Here is a 27,171-nt window from a genome sequence, read left to right on the forward strand (position 1 = left end):
ATTGAATCAACCCCAGTGGAATGGAATGGAATGGAATGGGATGGAATGGAATGGAAAGGAATGGAATGGAATTGAATAGAATGGAATTCAATCAACTAGAATGGAATGGAATGCAACGAATTTGAATTGACTCAACCCGAGCGGAATGCAATGTAATGGAATGCAATGGAACGGAATGGAATGGAATAAAGTGTAATTGAGTCAACTGGAATGGAATGCAATGGAAGGGAATGGAATTGAATCAACCTGAGTGGAATGGAATGTAATGGAATGGAGTAGAATGGTATTGAATCAACCCGAGTGGAAAGGAATGGAATGTAATGGAATGTAATGGAATGGAATGGAATGGAAACGAATGGAATGGAATGGAATGGAATGGAGTGGAAAAGAATGGAATGGAATGGTATGGAATGGATTGGAATCAACCGCAGTGGAATGGAATGGAAAAGAATGAAACAGAACGGAATGGAATGGAATGGAATCAAACCGAGTGGAATGGATTGCAATGGAATGGAATAGAATGGAATGGAACAGAATGTAACTGAATTAACCCGAATGGAATGGAATGGAATGGAATGGAATAGAATGGAATTGAATGAACTGGAATGGAATGGAATAGAATGGAATTGAACCAAGTGGAAAGGAATGGAATGCAATGGAATGCAATGGAATCAACCAGAGTAGAATGGAATGGAATGTAGTGAAATGGAATGGAATGGAATGGAATGTAGTGGAATGGAATGGAATGGAAAGGAAAAGAATGTAATTGAAACAACTGGAATGGAATGGAAAGGATTGAAATGGAATGGAATGTTATGGAATGGAATGGAATGGAATAGAACGGAGTAGAATAAACTGCAATGGAAGGGAATGGTATAGAAGGGAAATGAATCAAACCGAGTGTAATGCAATGGAATGGAATGGAACGGAATGGAATGGAATGCAATTGAATCAACCCGAATGGAATGGAATAGAATGGAATGGAATGAAATGGAATTGAATAGAATAGAATTGAATCAACCCGAGTGAAATTGAAGGGAATGGAATGGAATGGAATGGAACGGTATCAGCACGAGTGGAATGGAATGGAAAGGAATGGATTGAATACAAGTGGAATGGAAAGGAATGGAATGGAATAGTATGCAGTTGAATCAAATTGAGTGGAATGGATTGGAATGGAAACGAGTGGAATGGAATGGAATGGAATGGAATGGAATAGTATGCAGTTGAATCAAACTGAGTGGAATGGATTGGAATGGAAACGAGTGGAATGGAACGTAATGGAATGTAATGGAATAGAATGGAATTGAATCAACCCCTGTGGAATGCAATGGAATGGAATGGTACGGAATGGAATGGAATTGAATCGAATCAACTGGAATGGAATCGAATGGAATGGAATGGAATGGAATGGAATCAACCTGAGCGTAATGGAATGGAACGGAATGCAATGCAATGGAATGAAATAGAATGGTATTGAATGAAAGCGAGTGAAATGGAATGGAATGGAATTTAAATGAATGGAATGGAATGGAAAGGAATAGATTGGAATGGAATGGAATGGAATGGAATGGAATCAACCCGAGTGGAATGGAATGGAAAGGAATGGAATGGAATGGAATGGAATGGAATGGAATGGAACAGAATGTAATTGAATCAACCTGAATGGAATGGAATGGAATAAAATGGAATTGAATGAACTGGAATGGAATGAAATGGAATGGAATAGAATGTAATTGATTAAAGTGGAGTGGAAAGGAATGGAATGGAATGGAATGGAATGCAATCAACTCGAGTAGAATGGAATGGAATGGAGTGGAATTGATTGCAATGTTATGGAATGGAATGGAATGGAATGAAAAAGATTGGAATTGAATCAACTGGAATGGAATAGAATGCAATGGAATGGAATAGAACGGAATAGAATCAACTGGAATGGAATGGAATGGAATAGAACGGAATAGAATCAACTGGAACGGAAGGGAATGGAATGCAATGGAAAGGAATGTAATGGAAACAACTGGAATGGAATGGAATGGAATGGAATAGAATGGAATTTAATCAATACTAATGGAATGGAATGGAATGCAATGGAATGGAAAGGAACAGAATCAACCCGAGAGAACGGAATGGGATGGAATGGAATGGAATGGGAATGATTGAATGGAATGGAATGGAATGGAATCAACCTGAGTGGAATGGAATGGAATGGAAGGGAATGGAATGGAATGGAATATAACGGAAGTGAATAAACCCAAGAGGAATGGAATGGAATGGAATGGAATGGAATGAAATTGAATGGAATGGAATGGAATAGAATAGAATGAAATTGAACCAATTGGAATGGAATGGAATGGAATGGAATGGTAAGATATGAAATGGAATAGAATGGAAATGAATCAAGAAGAGTGGAGTGGATTGGAATGGAATAGAATGGGATGGAATTGAATCAATCCGAGTGGGATTGAATGGAATGGAATAGAGTGGAGTTTAATGCAATGGAATGGAATGGTGTGGAGTGGAATGAAATGGAATGGAACGGAGTGGAGTGGATAGGAATGGAATGGAATGGAATGGAATGCTATGGAATTGAATCAACTGGAATGGAACGGAATGGAATGGCATGGAATGGAGTGGAATGGAATGGAATTGCACTAGCCAGAGTGGTATAGAATGGAATGGAATGGAATGGAATGGAATGGAATGGAATGCAATGGAATTGAATCAAATGGAAAAGAATGCAATGGAATGGAATGGAATGCAATGGAATTGAATCAAATGGAAAAGAATGCAATGGAATGGAATGGAATGGAATCAACACTAGTGGAATGGAATGGAATGGAATGGAATGGGATGGAATGGAATGGAATAGAATGCAATTGAATGAACCCGAATGGAATGCAATGGAATGAAGTGGAGTGGAATGGAATGGAATTCAATGGAATAGAATGCAATTGAATCAGCCCCAGTGGAATGGAATGGAATGGAATGAAATGGAATTGAATGGAATGGCAGGAAACGAATGCATGCAATTAAATCAACCTGAGTGGAATGGAAAAGAATGAAATAGAATGGAATGGAATGGAATGGAATCAACACGAGGGGAATTTAATGGAATGGAATGGAATGAAATGGAATGGAATGGAATGGAGTAGAATGTAAATGAATGAACTGCAATGGAATTGAATGGAATGGAATAGAATGGAATTGAATCAAGTGGAATGGAATGGAATGGAATGAAATAAACCCTAGTAGAATGGAATGGAATGGAGTGGAATTGATTGGAATGGAATGGAATGGAATGGAAAAGAATGGAATTGAGTAAACTGGAATGGAATGGAATGGCATGAAATGGAATGGAAAGAAATGGAATGGAATGGAATGGAATGGAATGGAATGGAATAGAACAGAAAAGAATCAACTGGAATGGAATGGAATGGAATGGAATGGAAAGGAATGTAATGGAAACAACTGGAATGGAAAGGAATGGAATAGAATAGAATGGAATTTAATCAATAGGAATGGAATGGAATGGAATGGAATTTAATGGAATAGAATGGAAAGGAACTGAATCAACACGGGTGGAATAGAATGCGATGGAATGGAATGGAATGGGAATGAATGGAATGGAATGGAATGGGAATGAATGGAATGGAATGGAATGGAATGGAGTGGAATGGAATAGAATGGAATTGAATCAACCCGACTGGAATGGAATGGAATGGAATGGAGTAGAATGGAATTGAATGAACCCGAGTCGAATGGAATGGAATGGAATGGAATTGAAACAAGTGGAATGGAATGGAATGGAACCGAATGGAATGGAATGGATTGGAATGAAATGGAATGGAATTGAATCAACCTGAGTGGAATGGAATGGAATAGAATGGAATGGAATGGAATGGAATTGAGTAGAATGCAATTGAATAAACCTGAGTGGAATGGAATGGAATGGAATGGAATGGAATGGAATGGATTGAAATTGAACCAATTGGAAAGGAATGGAATGGAATGGAATGGAACGGAATGCAATGGTATCGAATGGAATCAAATGGAATTGAATCAACCCAAGTGGAGTGGATTGGAATGGAATGGAATGGGATGGAGTTGAATCAATCCAAGTGGAGTGGAATGGAATGGAATGGAGTGGAGTGGAATGAAATGGAATGGAATGGACTGGAGTGGAGTGCAATGGAATGGAATGGAATGGATTAGAATGGAATTGAATCATTTGGAATGGAACAGAATGGAATGGAATGGCATGGAGTGGAATGAAATGGAATGGAGTGGAATGGAATGGAATTGAATCAACCAGAGTGGTGTGGAATTGAATGGAATGGAATGGAATGGAATGGAATTTAATTGAATCAATATTAGTGCAATGGAATGGAATGTAATGGCATGGAATGGAATGGAATTGAATAGAATAGAGTTGAATCAATCCAAGAGGAATGGAATGGAATGGAATGGAATGAAATGGAATGGAATGGAATGGAAAGAAATGGAATGGAATGGAATGGAATAGAATGGAACTGAATCAATTGGAATGGAATGGAATGTAAAGGAAAGATATGGAATGGTATGGAATCAACCGGAGTGGAACGGAATGGAATGGAATGGAATGGAATGGAACACAATGGAATTAAATAAACCTGAGTGTAAGGAATGGAATGGAATGGAATGGAATGGAATGGAATGGAATAGAGTGAAATGCAGTAGAATGTAATTGAATCAACCCGAGTGTAATGGAATGGAAGAGAAGGCAATGGAATGGAATAAAGTGGAATGGAATGGAGTAGAGTGGAAAGGAATGCAATAGAATGGTTGGGAATCCACTCTTGCAAAATGTAATGTAATTGAATGGAATGCAATAGAATGGAATGGAATCCACTCGAGTGGAATGGAATGGAATGGAATGGAGCGAAATGCAATAGAATGGAATAGAATCAACCGGAGTGGAAATGAAAGGAATGGAATGGAATGGAATGGACTGGAATGGAGTGAAACCCAATAGAATGGGAATAAATCAACCCGAGTGGAATGGAATGGAATGCAATGGAATGAAATGGAATAGAATGGAATTGAATCAACCAGAGTGGAATGGAATGGAATGGGATGGAATGGATAGGAATGGAATAGAATGGAATTGAATCAACCCGAGTGGAATGGAATGAAATGGAATGGAATGGAATGGAATAGGATGGAACTGAATCAAGTGGAATGCAATGGAAAGGAATGGAATGGAATGGAATGGAATAGAACAGAATTGAATCAACTGAAATGGAATGGAATGGAATGGAATGGAATTGAATGAACCCGAGTGGAATGGAATGGAATTGAATGAACCCGAGTGGAATGGAGTGGAATGGAATGGGATTGAATGGAATAGAATGGAATGGAATGGAATGGAATCAACCTGAGTGGAATGGATTGGAATGGAAAGGAATGGAGTGATGTGGAGTGGAATGGAATGGATTGGAATGGAATGGAAGGGAATGGAATGGAATGGAATGGTATGGAATGGAATGGAATACAATAAAATTGAATCAAGCCGAGTGGAATGGAATGGAATGGAACGGAGTGGAACTGAATGGAACGGAATAGAAATGAATAGAATGGAATTGAATCAACCCGATGGAATGGAATGGAATGGAATAGAATGGAATGGAATGAAACGGATGGGAATGGAATGGAATGGAATGGAGTAGAATGAAATTGAACCAACTGAATGGAATGGAATGGAATGGAATGGAATGGCATGGAATGGAATAGAACAGAAAAGAATCAACTGGAATGGAATGGAATGGAATAGAATGGAAAGGAATGTAATGGAAACAACTGGAATGGAAAGGAATGGAATGGAATAGAATGGAATTTAATCAATAGGAATGGAATGGAATTTAATGAAATAGAATGGAAAGGAACTGAATCAACCCGGGTGGAATAGAATGGGATGGAATGGAATGGAATGGGAATGAATGGAATGGAATGGAATGGGAATGAATGGAATGGAATGGAATGGAATGGAATGGAATGGAATGGAGTGGAATGGAATAGAATGGAATTGAATCAACCCGACTGGAATGGAATGGAATTGAATGGAGTAGAATGGAATTGAATGAACCCGAGTCGAATGGAATGGAATGGAATGGAATGGAATGGAATTGAAACAAGTGGAATGGAATGGAATGGAACCGAATGGAATGGAATGGAATGGATTGGAATGAAATGGAATGGAATTGAATCAACCTGAGTGGAATGGAATGGAATAGAATGGAATGGAATGGAATTGAATTGAGTAGAATGCAATTGAATAAACCTGAGTGGAATGGAATGGAATGGAATGGAATGAAATGGAATGGATTGAAATTGAACCAATTGGAAAGGAATGGAATGGAATGGAATGGAAGGAATGGAATGGTATGGAATGGAATCGAATGGAATTGAATCAACCCAAGTGGAGTGGATTGGAATGGAATGGAATGGAATGGAATGGGATGGAGTTGAATCAATCCAAGTGGAGTGGAATGGAATGGAATGGAGTGGAGTGGAATGAAATGGAATGGAATGGACTGGAGTGGAGTGCAATGGAATGGAATGGAATCGAATGGAATGGAATGGATTAGAATGGAATTGAATCATTTGGAATGGAACAGAATGGAATGGAATGGCATGGAGTGGAATGAAATGGAATGGAGTGGAATGGAATGGAATTGAATCAACCAGAGTGGTGTGGAATTGAATGGAATGGAATGGAATGGAATTTAATTGAATCAATATTAGTGCAATGGAATGGAATGTAATGGCATGGAATGGAATGGAATTGAATAGAATAGAGTTGAATCAATCCAAGAGGAATGGAATGGAATGGAATGGTATGAAATGGAATGGAATGGAATGGAATGGAATGAAATGGAATGGAATGGAATGGAATAGAATGGAATTGAATCAATTGGAATGGAATGGAACGTAAAGGAAAGATATGGAATGGTATGGAATCAACCGGAGTGGAATGGATTGGAATGGAATGGAATGGAACACAATGGAATTAAATAAACCCAAGTGTAAGGAATGGAATGGAATGGAATTGAATGGAATGGAATGGAATAGAGTGAAATGCAGCAGAATGTAATTGAATCAACCCGAGTGTAATGGAATGGAAGAGAAGGCAATGGAATGGAATAAAGTGGAATGGAATGGAGTAGAATGGAAAGGAATGCAATAGAATGGTATGGAATCCACTTTTGCAAAATGGAATGTAATTGAATGGAATGCAATAGAATGGAATGGAATCCACTCGAGTGGAATGGAATGGAATGGAATGGAGCGAAATGCAATAGAATGGAATTGAATCAACCCGAGTGGAAATGAAAGGAATGGAATGGAATGGAATGGAATGGAGTGAAACCCAATAGAATGGGAATAAATCAACCCGAGTGGAATGGAATGGAATGCAATGGAATGAAATGGAATAGAATGGAATTGAATCAACCAGAGTGGAATGGAATGGAATGGGATGGAATGGATAGGAATGGAATAGAATGGAATTGAATCAACCCGAGTGGAATGGAATGAAATGGAATGGAATGGAATGAAATGGAATAGGATGGAATTGAATCAAGTGGAATGAAATGGAAAGGAATGGAATGGAATGGAATGGAATAGAACAGAATTGAATCAACTGAAATGGAATGGAATGGAATGGAATGGAATTGAATGAACCCAAGTGGAATGGAATGGAATTGAATGAACCCGAGTGGAATGGAGTGGAATGGAATGGGATTGAATGGAATAGAATGGAATGGAACGGAATGGAATCAACCTGAGTGGAATGGATTGGAATGGAAAGGAATGGAGTGATGTGGAGTGGAATGGAATGGATTGGAATGGAATGGAAGGGAATGGAATGGAATGGAATGGTATGGAATGGAATGGAATACAATGAAATTGAATCAAGCTGAGTGGAATGGAATGGAATGGAACGGAGTGGAACTGAATGGAACGGAATAGAAATGAATAGAATGGAATTGAATCAACCCGATGGAATGGAATGGAATGGAATAGAATGGAATGGAATGAAACGGATGGGAATGGAATGGAATGGAATGGAGTAGAATGAAATTGAACCAACTGAATGGAATGGAATGGAATGGAATGGAATGGAATGGCATGGAATGGCATAGAATGGAAATGAATCAACACGAGCGGAGTGGATTGGAATGGAATGCAATGGAATGGAATGGAATGGGAGGGAATTGAATCAATCCAAGGGCAATGGAATGGAATGGAATGGAGTGGAGTGGAATGAAATGGAATGGAAAGGAGTGGAATGGAATGGAATGGAAAGGAATGGAATACAATGGAATTGAATCAACTGGAACGGAACGGAATGGAATGGAATTGAAGGGAATGGAACGGAATGGAATGGAATGGAATGGAATCAAACAGAGTGGTATGGATTGGAATGGAATGGAATGCAATGGAATGGAATGGAATGGAATGGAATCGACTGGAAAGGAATGAAATACAATGGAATTGAATCAACTAGAATGGAATGGAATGGAATGGAAGGGAATGGAACGGAATGGAATGGAATGGAATGGAATGGAATGGAATCAAACAGAGTGGTATGGATTGGAATGGAATGGAATGCAATGGAATGGAATGGAATGGAATCGACTGGAAAGGAATGGTATGAAATGGAATGGAATTGAATTGAATCAACACTAGTTGAATGGAATGGAATGGAATGGAGTGGAATGGAATGGAATAGAATGGAATTGAATCCACTGGAATGGACTGTAATGGAATGGAATGGAATTGAATCAACCCGAGCGGAATGGAATGGAATGGAATGCAATGGAATGGAATGGAATGGATTAGAATGGTATTGAAGCAACCGGAGTGGAATGGAACAGAATGTAATGGAATGGAATGGAAAGGAACAGAATGGAATGGAATGGAATGGAATAAACCCGAGTGGAATGGAAAGGAAAGGAATGGAAAAGAACGGAATAGAATGGAATGGAAAGGAATGAACCCGAGTGGAGTGGAATGGACTGCAATGGTATGGAATGGAATGGAATGGAATAAACCCGAGTGGAATGCAATGGAATGGAATAGAATGGAATGGAACAGAATGTAATTGAATCAACCCGAGTTGAATGGAATGGAATGGAATGGAATGGAATGGGAGTAGAATGGAAATGAATGAACTGGAATGGAATTGAATGGTATGGAATAGAATGGAATTGAATGAAGTGGAATGGAATGGAATGGAATGGAATGGAATGGAATGGAATGGAATTGAATAAACCAGAGTAGAATGGAATCGAATGGAGTGGAATTGATTGAAATGGAATGGAATGGAAGGGAATGGGATGGAATGGAAAAGAATGGCATAGAATGTAATTGAATCAACCCGAGTGGAATGGAATGAAATGGAATGGAATGGAATGAAATGGAATAGGATGGAATTGAATCAACTGGAATGCAATGGAAAGGAATGGAATGGAATGGAATGGAATAGAACAGAATTGAATCAACTGAAATGGAATGGAATGGAATGGAATTGAATGAACCCGAGTGGAATGGAATGGAATTGAATGAACCCGAGTGGAATGGAGTGGAATGGAATGGGATTGAATGGAATAGAATGGAATGGAATGGAATGGAATCAACCTGAGTGGAATGGAATGGAATGGAATGGAATGGAGTGATGTGGAGTGGAAAGCAATGGATTGGAATGGAATGGAAGGGAATAGAATGGAATGGAATGGTATGGAATGGAATGGAATACAATGAAATTGAATCAAGCCGAGTGGAATGGAATGGAATGGAACGGAGTGGAACTGAATGGAACGGAATAGAAACGAATAGAATGGAATTGAATCAACCCAATGGAATGGAATGGAATGGAATAGAATGGAATGGAATGAAATGGAGGGGAATGGAATGGAATGGAGTAGAATGAAATTGAAACAACTGAATGGAATGGAATGGAATAGAATGGTATGGAATGGCATAGAATGGAAATGAATCAACACGAGTGGAGTTGATTGGAATGGAATGGAATGGAATGGGATGGAATTGAATCAATCCAAGGGCAATGGAATGTAATGGAATGGAGTGGAGTGGAATGAAATGGAATGGAATGGAGTGGAATGGAATGAAATGGAATGGAATGGAGTGGAATGGAATCGAATGGAATGGAATGGAATGGAATACAATGGAATTGAATCAACTGGAATGGAACAGAATGGAATGGAATGGAAGGGAATGGAACTGAATGGAATGGAATGGAATGGAATGTAGTGGAATGGAATGGAACTGAATTAAACAGAGTGGTAGGGATTGGAATGGAATGGAATGCAATGGAATGGAATGGAATGGAATGGAATCGACTGGAAAGGAATGGTATGAAATGGAATGGAATTGAATTGAATCAACACTAGTTGAATGGAATGGAATGGAATGGAATGGAATAGAATGGAATGGAATCGACTGGAAAGGAATGGTATGAAATGGAATGGAATTGAATTGAATCAACACTAGTTGAATGGAATGGAATGGAATGGAATGGAATAGAATGGAATTGAATGAACCCGAATGGAATGGAATGGAATGGAACAGAATGGAATGGAATAGAATGGAATTGAATGAACCCGAATGGAATAGAATGGAATGGAGTGGAATGGAATGGAATTGAGAGGAATGGAAAGGAATGGAATGGAATGGAATGGAATCAACCCCAGTGGAATGGAAAGGAATGGAATGAAATAGAATGGAAAGGAATGCAATAGAATTCAATCAACCCAAGTGGAATGGATAGGAATGGAATAGAATGGAATGGAATCACCCCAAGGGGAATGTAATGGTATGGTATGGAATGGAATGGAATGGAATGGAATGGAAAGGAATGGAATGGAATGGAATGGAAAGGAATGGAATGGAATGGAATGGAATGGAATTTAAAGCAATGGAATGGAATGAAATGGATTGAAATGGAATGGAATGGAATCTAATGAAATGGAATGGGATGGAACGCAATGGAATGGAATGGAATGGAATGGAATGAAATAAAATGGAATGGAATTAAATGCAGTGGAATGGAATGGAATGGAATGCAATGGAATTAAATGGAATGAAATGGAATGGTACGGAATGGAATGGAATGGAATGAAATGAAATGGAATGGAATAGAATAGTATAGAATAGAATCAACCCACGTGGAATGGAATTCAATCGAACATAATGCAATGTAATGGAATAGAATGAAATGGAATGGAATGGAATGGAATGGAATGGAATGGAGTAGAATGGAATGGAATCATCCTAAGTGGAATGGATTGGAATGAAATTGAATGGAATGGAGTGGAATTGAATAAACCCGAGTAGAATGGAATCGAATGGAGTGGAATTGATTAGAATGGAATGGAATGGAATGGAGTGGGATGAAAAGGAATGGAATGGAATGGAATGGAATGGAATGAACCCGAGTGGAATGGAATGGAAATCAATTAACCCGAGTGGAATGGAGTGGAATGGAATGGGATTGAATGGAATAGAATGGAATGGAATGGAATGGAATCAACCTGAGTGGAATGGATTGGAATGGAATGGAATGGAGTGATGTGGAGTGGAATGGAATGGATTGGAATGGAATGGAATGGAATGGAATGGAATGGAATGGTATGGAATGGAATGGAATAGAATGAAATTGAATCAAGCCGAGTGGAATGGAATGGAATGGGACGGAGTGGAACTGAATGGAACGGAATAGAAACGAATAGAATGGAATTGAATCAACCCGATGGAATGGAATGGAATAGAATGGAATGGAATGAAATGGAGGGGAATGGAATGGAATGGAATGGAGTAGAATGAAATTTAACCAACTGAATGGAATGGAATGGAATGGTATGGAATGGCATAGAATGGAAATGAATCAACACGAGCGGAGTGGATTGGAATGGAATGGAATGGAATGGAATGGAATTGAATCAATCCAAGAGCAATGGAATGGAATGGAACGGAGTGGAATGGAATGGAATGGAATGGAATGGAATGGAATACAATGGAATTGAATCAACTGGAATGGAATGGAATGGAATGGAATGGAATACAATGGAATTGAATCAACTGGAATGGAATGGAATGGAATGGAAGGGAATGGAACGGAATGGAAAGGAATGGAATGGAGTGGAATGGAATGGAATTGAATCAAACAGAGTGGTATGGATTGGAATGGAATGGAATGCAATGGAATGGAATGGAATGGAATCAACTGGAAAGGAATGGTATGAAATGGAATGGAGTTGAATTGAATCAACACTAGTGGAATGGAATGGAATGGAATGGAATGGAATGGAATGGAATGGAATAGAATGGAATTGAACGAACCCGAATGGAATGGAATGGAATGGAATGGAATGGAATGGAATAGAATGGAATTGATTGAACCCGAATGGAATAGAATGGAGTGGATTGGAATGGAATGGAGTGGATTGGAATGGAATGGAATGGAATGGAATGAAATTGAATCAACCCCAGTGGAATGGAATGGAATGGAATGAAATGGAATGGAATGGAATGAAATGGAATGGAATGGAATGGAATGGAATGGAATGGAAAGGAATGCAATAGCATTCAATCAACCCAAGTGGAATGGAAAGGAATGGAATGGAATTGAATGGAATGGAATGGAATGAAATGGAATGGAATGGAAAGGAATGGAATGGAATGGAATGAAAAGGAATTTAAAGCAATGGAATGGAATGAAATGGAATGAAATGGAATGGAATGGAATGGAATGAAATGGAATGGTATGGAATGGAATGAAATGGAATGGGATGGAATGCAAGGGAATGGAATGGAATGGAATGGAATGGAATGAAATGAAATGGAACGGAATTAAATGGAGTGGAATGGAATGGAATGGAATGCAATGGAATTAAATGGAATGGAATGGAATGGAATGGAATGCAATGGAATTAAATGGAATGAAATGGAATGGTATGGAATGGAATGGAATGGAATAAAATGAAATGGAATGGAATGGAATAGTATAGAATGGAATCAACCCAAGTGGAATGGAATGGAATCGAACATAATGTAATGTAATGGAATAGAATGGAATGGAATGGAATGGAATGGAATAGAATGGAATGGAATCATCCCAAGTGGAATGTATTGGAATGGAATGGAATGGAATAGAATGGAATGGAGTGGAATGGAATGGAATAGAATGTAATTGAATCAACTGGAATGGACTGTAATGGAATGGAATGGAATTGAATCAACCCGAGCAGAATGGAATGGAATGGAATGCAATGGAATGGAATAGAATGGTATTGAAGCAACCGGAGTGGAATGGAAGAGAATGTAATGGAAAGGAAAGGAAAGGAATAGAATGGAATGGAATGGAATGGAATAAACCCGAGTGGAATGGAAAGGAAAGGAATGGAAAACAACGGAATGGAATGGAATGGAAAGGAATGAACCTGAGTGGAGTGGAATGGACTGCAATGGTATGGAATGGAATGGAATGGAATAAACCCGAGTGGGATGCAATGGAATGGAATAGAATGGAATGGAACAGAAGGTAATTTAATCAATCCGAGTTGAAAGGAATGGAATGGAATGGAATGGGAGTAGAATGGAAATGAATTAACAGGAATGGAATTGAATGGTATGGAACAGAATGGAATTGAATGAAGTGGAATGGAATGGAATGGAACGGAATGGAATGGAAAGGAATGGAATTGAATAAACCCGAGTAGAATGGAATCGAATGGAGTGGAATTGATTGGAATGGAATGGAATGGAATGGAATGGGATGAAAAGGAATGGAATGGAATGGAATAGAACGGAATAGAATCAACTGGAATGGAACAGAATGGAATGGAAGGCAATGGAAAGGAATTTCATGGAAACAACCAGAATGGAATGGAATGGAATAGAATGGAATGGAATGGAATTGAAAGGAATTGAATCAACCCGAGTGGAATAGAATGGGATGGAATGGAATGGAATGGGAATGAATTGAATGGAATGGAATGGAAAAGAATGGAATCAACCCGAGTGGAATAGGATGGGAGGGAATGGAATGGAATGGGAATGAATGGAATGGAATGGAATGGAATGGAATGGAATGGAATGCAATGCAATGCAATTTAATTGAAACAACTGGAATGGAATGGAATTGAATCGAATGTAATGCAATGGAAAGGAATGGTTTGGAATGGAATGGAATGGAATCGATTGGAATGGAATTGAATCAACCTAATTGGAACGGAATGGAATGGAATGGAATGCAATGGAATGGAATGGAATAGAATGGAATTGAAGAAACCCAAGTGGAATGGAATGAAATGAAATGGAATGGAATGCAATGGAATAGAATGAAATTGAACCAACTGGAAAGGAATGGAATGGAATGAAATGGAATGGTATGGAAAGAAATCGAATGGAATTGAATGGAATGGAATCAAACCGAGTGGAATGGAATGGAACGGAATGGAATCAACTGGAGTGGAATGGAATGGAATGGAATGGAACGGAACACCATGGAATTGAATCAACCCGAGTGTAATGGAATGGAAGGGAGTGGAATGGAATTTAATCAACCCGAGTGGAATGGAATGGAATAGAATGGAATGGAATGGAATGGAATGGAACAGAACGGAATTGAATCAATTGGAATGGAACGGAAAGGAATGGAATGGCATGGAATGGAATGGAATGGAATAGAATGGAGTGTAATGGAATGGAATTGAATCAAACAGAGTGGTATGGAATGGAATGGGATAGAATGGAGTGGAATGGAAAGGAATGGAATTGAATTGAATGGAATTGAATTGAATCAACACTAGTGGAATGGAATGGAATGAAATGGCATGGAATGGAATGGAATGGAATAGAATGGAATTGAATCAATCCAAGAGGAATGGTGTGGAATGGAATGGAATGAAATGGAATGGAATGCAATGGAATAGAATGGAATTGAATCAATTGGAATGGAATAGAATGGAATGGAATGGAATGGAAAGGAATGGTATGGAATGGAATGGAATCAACAGGAGTGGAATGGAATGGAATGGAATGGAAAGGAATGGAATGGAATGGAATGGAACACAATGGAATTGAATCAACCCTAGTGTAATGGAATGGAACGGAACGGAACGGAACGGAATGGAATAGAGTGAAATGCAGTAGAATGTAATTGAATCAACCTGAGTGTACTGGAATGGAAGAGAAGAAAATGGAATGGAATGGAATGGAAATGAATGGAGTAGAATGGAAAGGAATGCAATAGAATTGTATGGAATCCACTCTTGCAAAATGGAGTGGAATTGAATGGAATGCAATAGAATCGAATGGAATCCACTCTAGTGGAATGGAATGGAATGGAATGGAGTGAAATTCAATAGAATGGAATTGAATCAACCCGAGTGGAAATGAATGGAATGGAATGGAATGGAATGGAATGGAATGGAATGGAGTGGAATGGAGTGAAACCCAATAGAATGGGAATGAATCAACCCGAGTGGAACGGAATGGAATGGAATGGAATGAAATGGAAAAGAATGGAATTGAATCAACCAGAGAGGAATGGAATGGAAAGGAATGGCATAGAATGGAATTGAATCAACTCGAGTGAAATGGAATGAAATGGAATGGAATGGAATGAAATGGAATAGGATGGAATTGAATCAACTGGAATGCAATGGAAAGGAATGGAATGGAAGGGAATGGTATGGAATGGCATAGAATGGAATTGAATCAACACGAGCGGAGTGGATTGGAATGGAATGGAATGGAATGGGATGGGATGGGATGGAATTGAATCAATCTGAGGGCAATGGAATGGAATTGAGTGGAGTGGAGTGGAATGAAATGGAATGGAATGGAATGGAGTGGAGTGGAATGAAATGCATTGGAACGTAGTGGAGTGGAATGGAATGGATTGGAATGGAATGGAATGGCATACAGTGGAATTGAATCATCTGGAATGGAACGGAATGGAATGGAAAGGAATGGAATGGAATGGAGTGGAATGGAATATAATTGAATCAACCAGAGTGGTATGGATTGGAATGGAATGGAATCGAATGGAATGGAACGGAATGGAATGGGACAGAATTGAATCGACTGGAAAGGAATGGAATGGAATGGAATAGAATTGAATTGAATCAACACTAGTTGAATGGAATGGACTGGAATGTAATGGAATGGAATGGAACGGAACGGAGTGGAATGGAATGGAATGGAATGGAATGAAATTAAATGGAATGGAATGAAATGGAATGGAATGCAATAGAATGGAATGAAATGGAATGGAATGCAATAGAATGGAATGAAATGGAATGAAATGGAATGGAATGGAATGAAATGGAATCTAATGGAATGGAATGCAATGGAATGGAATGGAATGGAATGGAATGGAATGAAATGGAATGGAAACGAATGGAAAGGAATGGAATGGAATGGAATGGAATGGAATGGAATGGAATTGAATGAAGCTGAATGGAATGGAATAGTATAGAATTGAATCAACTCAAGTGGAATGGAATGGAATCGAACGTAATGGAACGGAATGGAATGGAATAGAATGGAATGGAATCATCCCAATTGGAATGGATTGGAATGGAATGGAATGGAGTGGAATGGAATGGAATGGAATAGAAAGGAATTGAATCAACTGGAATGGACTGGAATGGAATGGAATGGAATTGAATCAACCCGAGCAGAATAGAATGGAATGGAATGAAATGGAATGGAATGGAATGGAATAGAATGGTATTGACGCAACTGGAGTGGAATGGAACGGAATGTAATGGAATGGAATGGAAAGGAATAGAATGGAATGGAATCAACCCGTTTGGAATGGAAAGGAAAGGAATGGAATAGAATGGAATGGAATGGAATAGAAAGGAATCAACCCGAGTGGAGTGGAACGTACTGCAATGGTATGGAATGGAATGGAATGGAATAGAATGGAATGGAATGGAATAAACCCGAGTGGAATGGAATGGAATGGAATAGAATGGAATGGAAAGGAATGGAACACAGTGTATTCGAATGAACCCGAATGGAATGGAATGGAATGGAATGGAAAGGAATGGAATGGAATGGAATGGAGAAGAATGGAAACAATGAACTGGAATGGAATTGAATGGAATTGAATAGAAAGGAATTGAATGAAGTGGAATGGAATGGAATGGAATGGAATAAACCCAAGTGGAATGGAATCGAATGGAGTGGAATTGATTGGAATGGAATGGAATGGAGTGGAATGGAATGGAATGGAAAAGAATGGAATTGAATCAACTGGAATGGAATGGAATCGGATGAAATGGAATGGAATGGAATGGAATAGAACGGAATAGAATCAACTGGAATGGAATGGAATGGAATGGAATGGAATGGAATGGAATGGAATGGAAACGGATGTCATGGAAGCAACTGGAATGGAATGGAATGGAATAGAATGGAATGGAATCGAATGGCATTTAATCCATAGGAATGAAATGGAATGGAATGGAATGGAATGTAAAGGAATTGAATCAACCCGAGTGGAATAGAATGGGATGGAATAGAATGAAATGGGAATGAATAGATTGGAATGGAATGGGATGGAATATAATGAAATGGGAATGAATGGAATGGAATGGAATGGAATAGAATGGAATTGAATCAACCTGACTGGAATTGAATGGAATTGAATGGAGTAGAATGGAATTGAATAAACCAGAGTGGAATGGAATGGAATGCAATGGAATTGAAACAACTCGAATGGAATGGAATGGAATCGAATGTAATATAATGGAAAGGAATGGATTGGAATGGAATGGAATGGAATGGAATTGAATCAACCTGAGTGGAACGGAATGGAATGGAATGGAATGGAATAGAACGGAATTGAATAAAGCCATGTGGAGTGGAATGGAATGAAATGGAATGGAATGCAATGGAATAGAATGAAATTGAACCAATTGGAATGGAATGTAATGTAATGGAATGAAATGGAATGGTATGGAATGGAATCGAATGGAATAGAATGGAATGGAATCAACCCTAGTGGAATGGAATTTAACGGAATGGAATCAACCGGAGTGGAATGAAATGGAATGGAATGGAATGGAACACAATGGAATTGAATCAACCCGAGTGGAATGGAATGGAATGGAATGGAATGGAATAGAGTGAAATGCAGTAGAATGTAATTGAATCAACCCGAGTGGAATGGAATAGAAAAGAAGGGAATGGAATGGATTGGAATGGAAAGGAATGCATTAGAATGGTATGGAATCCACTCTTGCAAAATGGAATGGAATTAAATGGAATGCAATAGAATGGAATGGAATTCACTCGGGTGGAATAGAATGGAATGGAATGGAGTGAAATGCAATAGAATGGAATTGAATCAGCACGAGTGGAAATGAATGGAATGGAATGGAATGGAAGGGAATGGAAGGGAATGGAATGGAGTGAAACCCAATAGAATGGAAATGAATTAACCCGAGTGGAATGGAATGGAATGGAATGGAATGGAATGGAATGGAATAGAATGGAAGTGAATCAACCCGAGTGGAATGGAATGGATTGGAATGAAATAGAATGGAATTGAATCAAACCGAGTGGAATCGAATTGAATGGAATGGAATGGAATGCAATGGAATGGAATGGAATCAACACGAGGGGAATGTAATGGAATGGAATAGAATGGAATGAAATGGAATGGAATGGAATAAACCCGATTGGAATGGAATGGAAAGGAATAGAATGGAATGGAACGGAATGGAACACAATGTATTTCAATGAACCCGAATGGAATGGAATGGAATGGAATGGAGAAGAATGGAAATAATAAACTTGAATGGAATTGAATGGAATGGAATAGTAAGGAATTGAATCAAGTGGAATGGAATGGAATGGAATGGAATTGAATAAACCCGAGTAGAATGGAATCGAATGGAGTGGAATTGATTGGAATGGAATGTAATGGAGTGGAATGGAACGGAATGGAAAAGAATGAGATTGAATCAACTGGAATGGAATGGAATGGGATGAAATGGAATGGAATGGAATGGAATAGAACGGAATAGAATCAACTGGAATGGAACAGAATGGAATGGAAGGCAATGGAAAGGAATTTCATGGAAACAACCAGAATGGAATGGAATGGAATAGAATGGAATGGAATGGAATTGAAAGGAATTGAATCAACCCGAGTGGAATAGAATGGGATGGAATGGAATGGAATGGGAATGAATTGAATGGAATGGAATGGAAAAGAATGGAATCAACCCGAGTGGAATAGGATGGGAGGGAATGGAATGGAATGGGAATGAATGGAATGGAATGGAATGGAATGGAATGGAATGGAATGCAATGCAATGCAATTTAATTGAAACAACTGGAATGGAATGGAATTGAATCGAATGTAATGCAATGGAAAGGAATGGTTTGGAATGGAATGGAATGGAATCGATTGGAATGGAATTGAATCAACCTAATTGGAACGGAATGGAATGGAATGGAATGCAATGGAATGGAATGGAATAGAATGGAATTGAAGAAACCCAAGTGGAATGGAATGAAATGAAATGGAATGGAATGCAATGGAATAGAATGAAATTGAACCAACTGGAAAGGAATGGAATGGAATGAAATGGAATGGTATGGAAAGAAATCGAATGGAATTGAATGGAATGGAATCAAACCGAGTGGAATGGAATGGAACGGAATGGAATCAACTGGAGTGGAATGGAATGGAATGGAATGGAACGGAACACCATGGAATTGAATCAACCCGAGTGTAATGGAATGGAAGGGAGTGGAATGGAATTTAATCAACCCGAGTGGAATGGAATGGAATAGAATGGAATGGAATGGAATGGAATGGAACAGAACGGAATTGAATCAATTGGAATGGAACGGAAAGGAATGGAATGGCATGGAATGGAATGGAATGGAATAGAATGGAGTGTAATGGAATGGAATTGAATCAAACAGAGTGGTATGGAATGGAATGGGATAGAATGGAGTGGAATGGAAAGGAATGGAATTGAATTGAATGGAATTGAATTGAATCAACACTAGTGGAATGGAATGGAATGAAATGGCATGGAATGGAATGGAATGGAATAGAATGGAATTGAATCAATCCAAGAGGAATGGTGTGGAATGGAATGGAATGAAATGGAATGGAATGCAATGGAATAGAATGGAATTGAATCAATTGGAATGGAATAGAATGGAATGGAATGGAATGGAAAGGAATGGTATGGAATGGAATGGAATCAACAGGAGTGGAATGGAATGGAATGGAATGGAAAGGAATGGAATGGAATGGAATGGAACACAATGGAATTGAATCAACCCTAGTGTAATGGAATGGAACGGAACGGAACGGAACGGAATGGAATAGAGTGAAATGCAGTAGAATGTAATTGAATCAACCTGAGTGTACTGGAATGGAAGAGAAGAAAATGGAATGGAATGGAATGGAAATGAATGGAGTAGAATGGAAAGGAATGCAATAGAATTGTATGGAATCCACTCTTGCAAAATGGAGTGGAATTGAATGGAATGCAATAGAATCGAATGGAATCCACTCTAGTGGAATGGAATGGAATGGAATGGAGTGAAATTCAATAGAATGGAATTGAATCAACCCGAGTGGAAATGAATGGAATGGAATGGAATGGAATGGAATGGAATGGAATGGAGTGGAATGGAGTGAAACCCAATAGAATGGGAATGAATCAACCCGAGTGGAACGGAATGGAATGGAATGGAATGAAATGGAAAAGAATGGAATTGAATCAACCAGAGAGGAATGGAATGGAAAGGAATGGCATAGAATGGAATTGAATCAACTCGAGTGAAATGGAATGAAATGGAATGGAATGGAATGAAATGGAATAGGATGGAATTGAATCAACTGGAATGCAATGGAAAGGAATGGAATGGAAGGGAATGGTATGGAATGGCATAGAATGGAATTGAATCAACACGAGCGGAGTGGATTGGAATGGAATGGAATGGAATGGGATGGGATGGGATGGAATTGAATCAATCTGAGGGCAATGGAATGGAATTGAGTGGAGTGGAGTGGAATGAAATGGAATGGAATGGAATGGAGTGGAGTGGAATGAAATGCATTGGAACGTAGTGGAGTGGAATGGAATGGATTGGAATGGAATGGAATGGCATACAGTGGAATTGAATCATCTGGAATGGAACGGAATGGAATGGAAAGGAATGGAATGGAATGGAGTGGAATGGAATATAATTGAATCAACCAGAGTGGTATGGATTGGAATGGAATGGAATCGAATGGAATGGAACGGAATGGAATGGGACAGAATTGAATCGACTGGAAAGGAATGGAATGGAATGGAATAGAATTGAATTGAATCAACACTAGTTGAATGGAATGGACTGGAATGTAATGGAATGGAATGGAACGGAACGGAGTGGAATGGAATGGAATGGAATGGAATGAAATTAAATGGAATGGAATGAAATGGAATGGAATGCAATAGAATGGAATGAAATGGAATGGAATGCAATAGAATGGAATGAAATGGAATGAAATGGAATGGAATGGAATGAAATGGAATCTAATGGAATGGAATGCAATGGAATGGAATGGAATGGAATGGAATGGAATGAAATGGAATGGAAACGAATGGAAAGGAATGGAATGGAATGGAATGGAATGGAATGGAATGGAATTGAATGAAGCTGAATGGAATGGAATAGTATAGAATTGAATCAACTCAAGTGGAATGGAATGGAATCGAACGTAATGGAACGGAATGGAATGGAATAGAATGGAATGGAATCATCCCAATTGGAATGGATTGGAATGGAATGGAATGGAGTGGAATGGAATGGAATGGAATAGAAAGGAATTGAATCAACTGGAATGGACTGGAATGGAATGGAATGGAATTGAATCAACCCGAGCAGAATAGAATGGAATGGAATGAAATGGAATGGAATGGAATGGAATAGAATGGTATTGACGCAACTGGAGTGGAATGGAACGGAATGTAATGGAATGGAATGGAAAGGAATAGAATGGAATGGAATCAACCCGTTTGGAATGGAAAGGAAAGGAATGGAATAGAATGGAATGGAATGGAATAGAAAGGAATCAACCCGAGTGGAGTGGAACGTACTGCAATGGTATGGAATGGAATGGAATGGAATAGAATGGAATGGAATGGAATAAACCCGAGTGGAATGGAATGGAATGGAATAGAATGGAATGGAAAGGAATGGAACACAGTGTATTCGAATGAACCCGAATGGAATGGAATGGAATGGAATGGAAAGGAATGGAATGGAATGGAATGGAGAAGAATGGAAACAATGAACTGGAATGGAATTGAATGGAATTGAATAGAAAGGAATTGAATGAAGTGGAATGGAATGGAATGGAATGGAATAAACCCAAGTGGAATGGAATCGAATGGAGTGGAATTGATTGGAATGGAATGGAATGGAGTGGAATGGAATGGAATGGAAAAGAATGGAATTGAATCAACTGGAATGGAATGGAATCGGATGAAATGGAATGGAATGGAATGGAATAGAACGGAATAGAATCAACTGGAATGGAATGGAATGGAATGGAATGGAATGGAATGGAATGGAAACGGATGTCATGGAAGCAACTGGAATGGAATGGAATGGAATAGAATGGAATGGAATCGAATGGCATTTAATCCATAGGAATGAAATGGAATGGAATGGAATGGAATGTAAAGGAATTGAATCAACCCGAGTGGAATAGAATGGGATGGAATAGAATGAAATGGGAATGAATAGATTGGAATGGAATGGGATGGAATATAATGAAATGGGAATGAATGGAATGGAATGGAATGGAATAGAATGGAATTGAATCAACCTGACTGGAATTGAATGGAATTGAATGGAGTAGAATGGAATTGAATAAACCAGAGTGGAATGGAATGGAATGCAATGGAATTGAAACAACTCGAATGGAATGGAATGGAATCGAATGTAATATAATGGAAAGGAATGGATTGGAATGGAATGGAATGGAATGGAATTGAATCAACCTGAGTGGAACGGAATGGAATGGAATGGAATGGAATAGAACGGAATTGAATAAAGCCATGTGGAGTGGAATGGAATGAAATGGAATGGAATGCAATGGAATAGAATGAAATTGAACCAATTGGAATGGAATGTAATGGAATGGAATGAAATGGAATGGTATGGAATGGAATCGAATGGAATAGAATGGAATGGAATCAACCCTAGTGGAATGGAATTTAACGGAATGGAATCAACCGGAGTGGAATGAAATGGAATGGAATGGAATGGAACACAATGGAATTGAATCAACCCGAGTGGAATGGAATGGAATGGAATGGAATGGAATAGAGTGAAATGCAGTAGAATGTAATTGAATCAACCCGAGTGGAATGGAATAGAAAAGAAGGGAATGGAATGGATTGGAATGGAAAGGAATGCATTAGAATGGTATGGAATCCACTCTTGCAAAATGGAATGGAATTAAATGGAATGCAATAGAATGGAATGGAATTCACTCGGGTGGAATAGAATGGAATGGAATGGAGTGAAATGCAATAGAATGGAATTGAATCAGCACGAGTGGAAATGAATGGAATGGAATGGAATGGAAGGGAATGGAAGGGAATGGAATGGAGTGAAACCCAATAGAATGGAAATGAATTAACCCGAGTGGAATGGAATGGAATGGAATGGAATGGAATGGAATGGAATAGAATGGAAGTGAATCAACCCGAGTGGAATGGAATGGATTGGAATGAAATAGAATGGAATTGAATCAAACCGAGTGGAATCGAATTGAATGGAATGGAATGGAATGCAATGGAATGGAATGGAATCAACACGAGGGGAATGTAATGGAATGGAATAGAATGGAATGAAATGGAATGGAATGGAATAAACCCGATTGGAATGGAATGGAAAGGAATAGAATGGAATGGAACGGAATGGAACACAATGTATTTCAATGAACCCGAATGGAATGGAATGGAATGGAATGGAGAAGAATGGAAATAATAAACTTGAATGGAATTGAATGGAATGGAATAGTAAGGAATTGAATCAAGTGGAATGGAATGGAATGGAATGGAATTGAATAAACCCGAGTAGAATGGAATCGAATGGAGTGGAATTGATTGGAATGGAATGTAATGGAGTGGAATGGAACGGAATGGAAAAGAATGAGATTGAATCAACTGGAATGGAATGGAATGGGATGAAATGGAATGGAATGGAATGGAATAGAACGGAATAGAATCAACTGGAACGGAATGGAAAGGAATGTCATGAAAACTACTGGAATGGAATGGAATGGAATAGAATGGAATGGAATCGAATGGCATTTAATCAGTAGGAATGAAATGGAATGGAATGGAATGGAATGGAATGGAATGGAATGGAAAGGAATTGAATCAACCCGAGTGGAATAGAATGGGACGGAATAGAATGAAATGGGAATGAATGGAATGGAATGGAATGGGATGGAATATAATGAAATGGGAATGAATGGAATGGAATGGAATGGAATGGAATGGAATTGAATCAACCTGACTGGAATTGAGTGGAATTGAATGGTGTAGAATGGAATTGAATAAACCAGAATGGAATGGAATGGAATGGAATGCAATGGAATGCAATGGAATTGAAACAACTCGAATGGAATGGAATGGAATCGAATGTAATATAATGGAAAGGAATGGATTGGAATGGAATGGAATGGAATGGAATTGAATGAACCTGAGTGGAACGGAGTGGAATGGAATGGAATGGAATAGAATGGAATTGAATAAAGCCATGTGGAATGGAATGGAATGAAATGGAAAGGAATGCAGTGGAATAGAATGAAATTGAACCAATTGGAATGGAATGGAATGGAATGGAAAGGAATGAAATGGAATGGTATGGAATGGAATCGAATGGAATTGAATGGAATGGAATCAACCCTAGTGGAATGGAATTTAACGGAATGGAATCAACCGGAGTGGAATGGAATGGAATGGAATGGAACACAATGGAATTGAATCAACCCGAGTGGAATGGAATGGAATGGAATGCAATGGAATGGAATGGAATGGAATAGAGTGAAATGCAGTAGAACGTAATTGAATCAACCCGAGTGGAATGGAATGGAATAGAAGGGAATGGAATGGACTGGAATGGAAAGGAATGCATTAGAATGGTATGGAATCCACCCTTGCAAAATGGAATGGAATTAAATGGAATGCAATAGAATGGAATGGAATCCACTCGAGTGGAATAGAATGGAATGGAATGGAGTGAAATGCAATAGAATGGAATTGAATCAGCACGAGTGGAAATGAATGGAATGGAAAGGAATGGAATGGAATGGAGTGAAACCCAATAGAATGGAAATGAATCAACCTGAGTGGAACGGAATGGAATGGAATGGAATAGAATGCAAGTGAATCAACCAGAGTGGAATGGAATGGAATGGAATGGATTGGAATGAGATAGAATGGAATTGAATCAAACCGAGTGGAATCAAATGAAATGGAATGCAATGGAATGGAATGGAATGGAATGGAATGCATGGAATTCAATCAACCCGAGTGGAATGCAAAGGAATGGAATGGAATGGAATGGAATGGAATGGAATGGAATGGAAAGGAATCAACACGAGGGGAATGTAATGGAATGGAATAGAATGGAATGAAATGGAATGGAATGGAATGGAATAGAATGGAATGGAATGGAATGGAATTAAATGGAATGGTATGGAATGGAATGGAATGGAATTAAATGGAATGGAATGGAATGGAATGGAATGGAATGGAATCAACCCGAGTGGAATGGAAAAGAATGCATTGGAATGTAATGGAAAGGAATAGAATGGAATGGAATGGAGTGGAATCAACCCGAGTGGAGTGGAATGGAAAGGAATGAAAAAGAACGGAATGCAATGAAATGGAAAGGAATCAACCCGAGTGGAGTGGAATGGAATGGAATGGTATGGAATGGAATGAAATGGACTAAACCCGAGTGGAATGGAAAGGAATGGAATGGAATGGAACAGAATGTAATTGAATCAACCCAAATGGAATGGAATGGAATGGAATGGAATGGAATGGAGTGGAATGGAATGGAGTAGAATGCAAATGAAAGAACTGGAATGGAATTGAATGGAATCGAATAGAAGGGAATTGAATCAAGTGGAATGGAATGGAATGGAATGGAATGGAATGGAAAAAACCTTAGTAGAATGGAATGGAATGAAGTGGAATTGATTGGAATGGAATGGAATTTAATGGAATGGAATAGAATGGAATGGAAAAGAATGGAATTGAATCAACTGGAATGGAATGAAATGGCATGAAATGGAATGGAATGAAACGGAATGAAATGGATTGGAATGGAATAGAACGGAATAGAATCAACTGGAATGGAATGGAATGGAAAGGAATGTAATGGAAACAACTGGAATGGATTTGAACGGAATGGAATAGAATGGAATTTAATCAATAGGAATGGAATAGAATGGAATGGAATTTAATGGAATGGTATGGAAAGGAATTGAATCAACCTGAGTGGAATAGAATGGGATTGAATGGAATTGAATGGGAATGAATGGAATGGAATGGAATGGAATGGAATGGAATAGAATGCAATTGAATCAACCCAACTGCAATGGAATGGAATTGAATGGAGTAGAATGGGCTTGAATGAAACCGAGTCGAATGGAATGGAAGGGAATGGAATGCAATGGAATTGAAACAACTGGAATGGAATGGAATGGAATCGAATGGAATGGAATGGATTGGAATGAAATGGAATGGAATTGAATCAACCTGAGTTGAATGGAATGGAATGGAATAGAATGGAATTGAAAAAACCCCAGTGGAATGTAATGAAATGGAATGGAACGGAATGAAATGGAATGGAATGGAATGGAATCGATAGAATGAAATTGAACCAAATGGAAAGGAATGGAATGGAATTTAATGGAAAGGAAAGGAATGGAATGGTATGAAATGGAATCGAATGGAATTGAATCAATCCGAGTGGAGTGGATTGGAATGTAATGTAATGGAATGGAATGGGATGGAATTGTGTCAATCCGAGAGGACTGGA

The sequence above is a fragment of the Pan troglodytes genome, chromosome 14 (genome assembly GCF_028858775.2).
Source record: "Pan troglodytes isolate AG18354 chromosome 14, NHGRI_mPanTro3-v2.0_pri, whole genome shotgun sequence".
NCBI lineage: Eukaryota > Metazoa > Chordata > Mammalia > Primates > Hominidae > Pan > Pan troglodytes.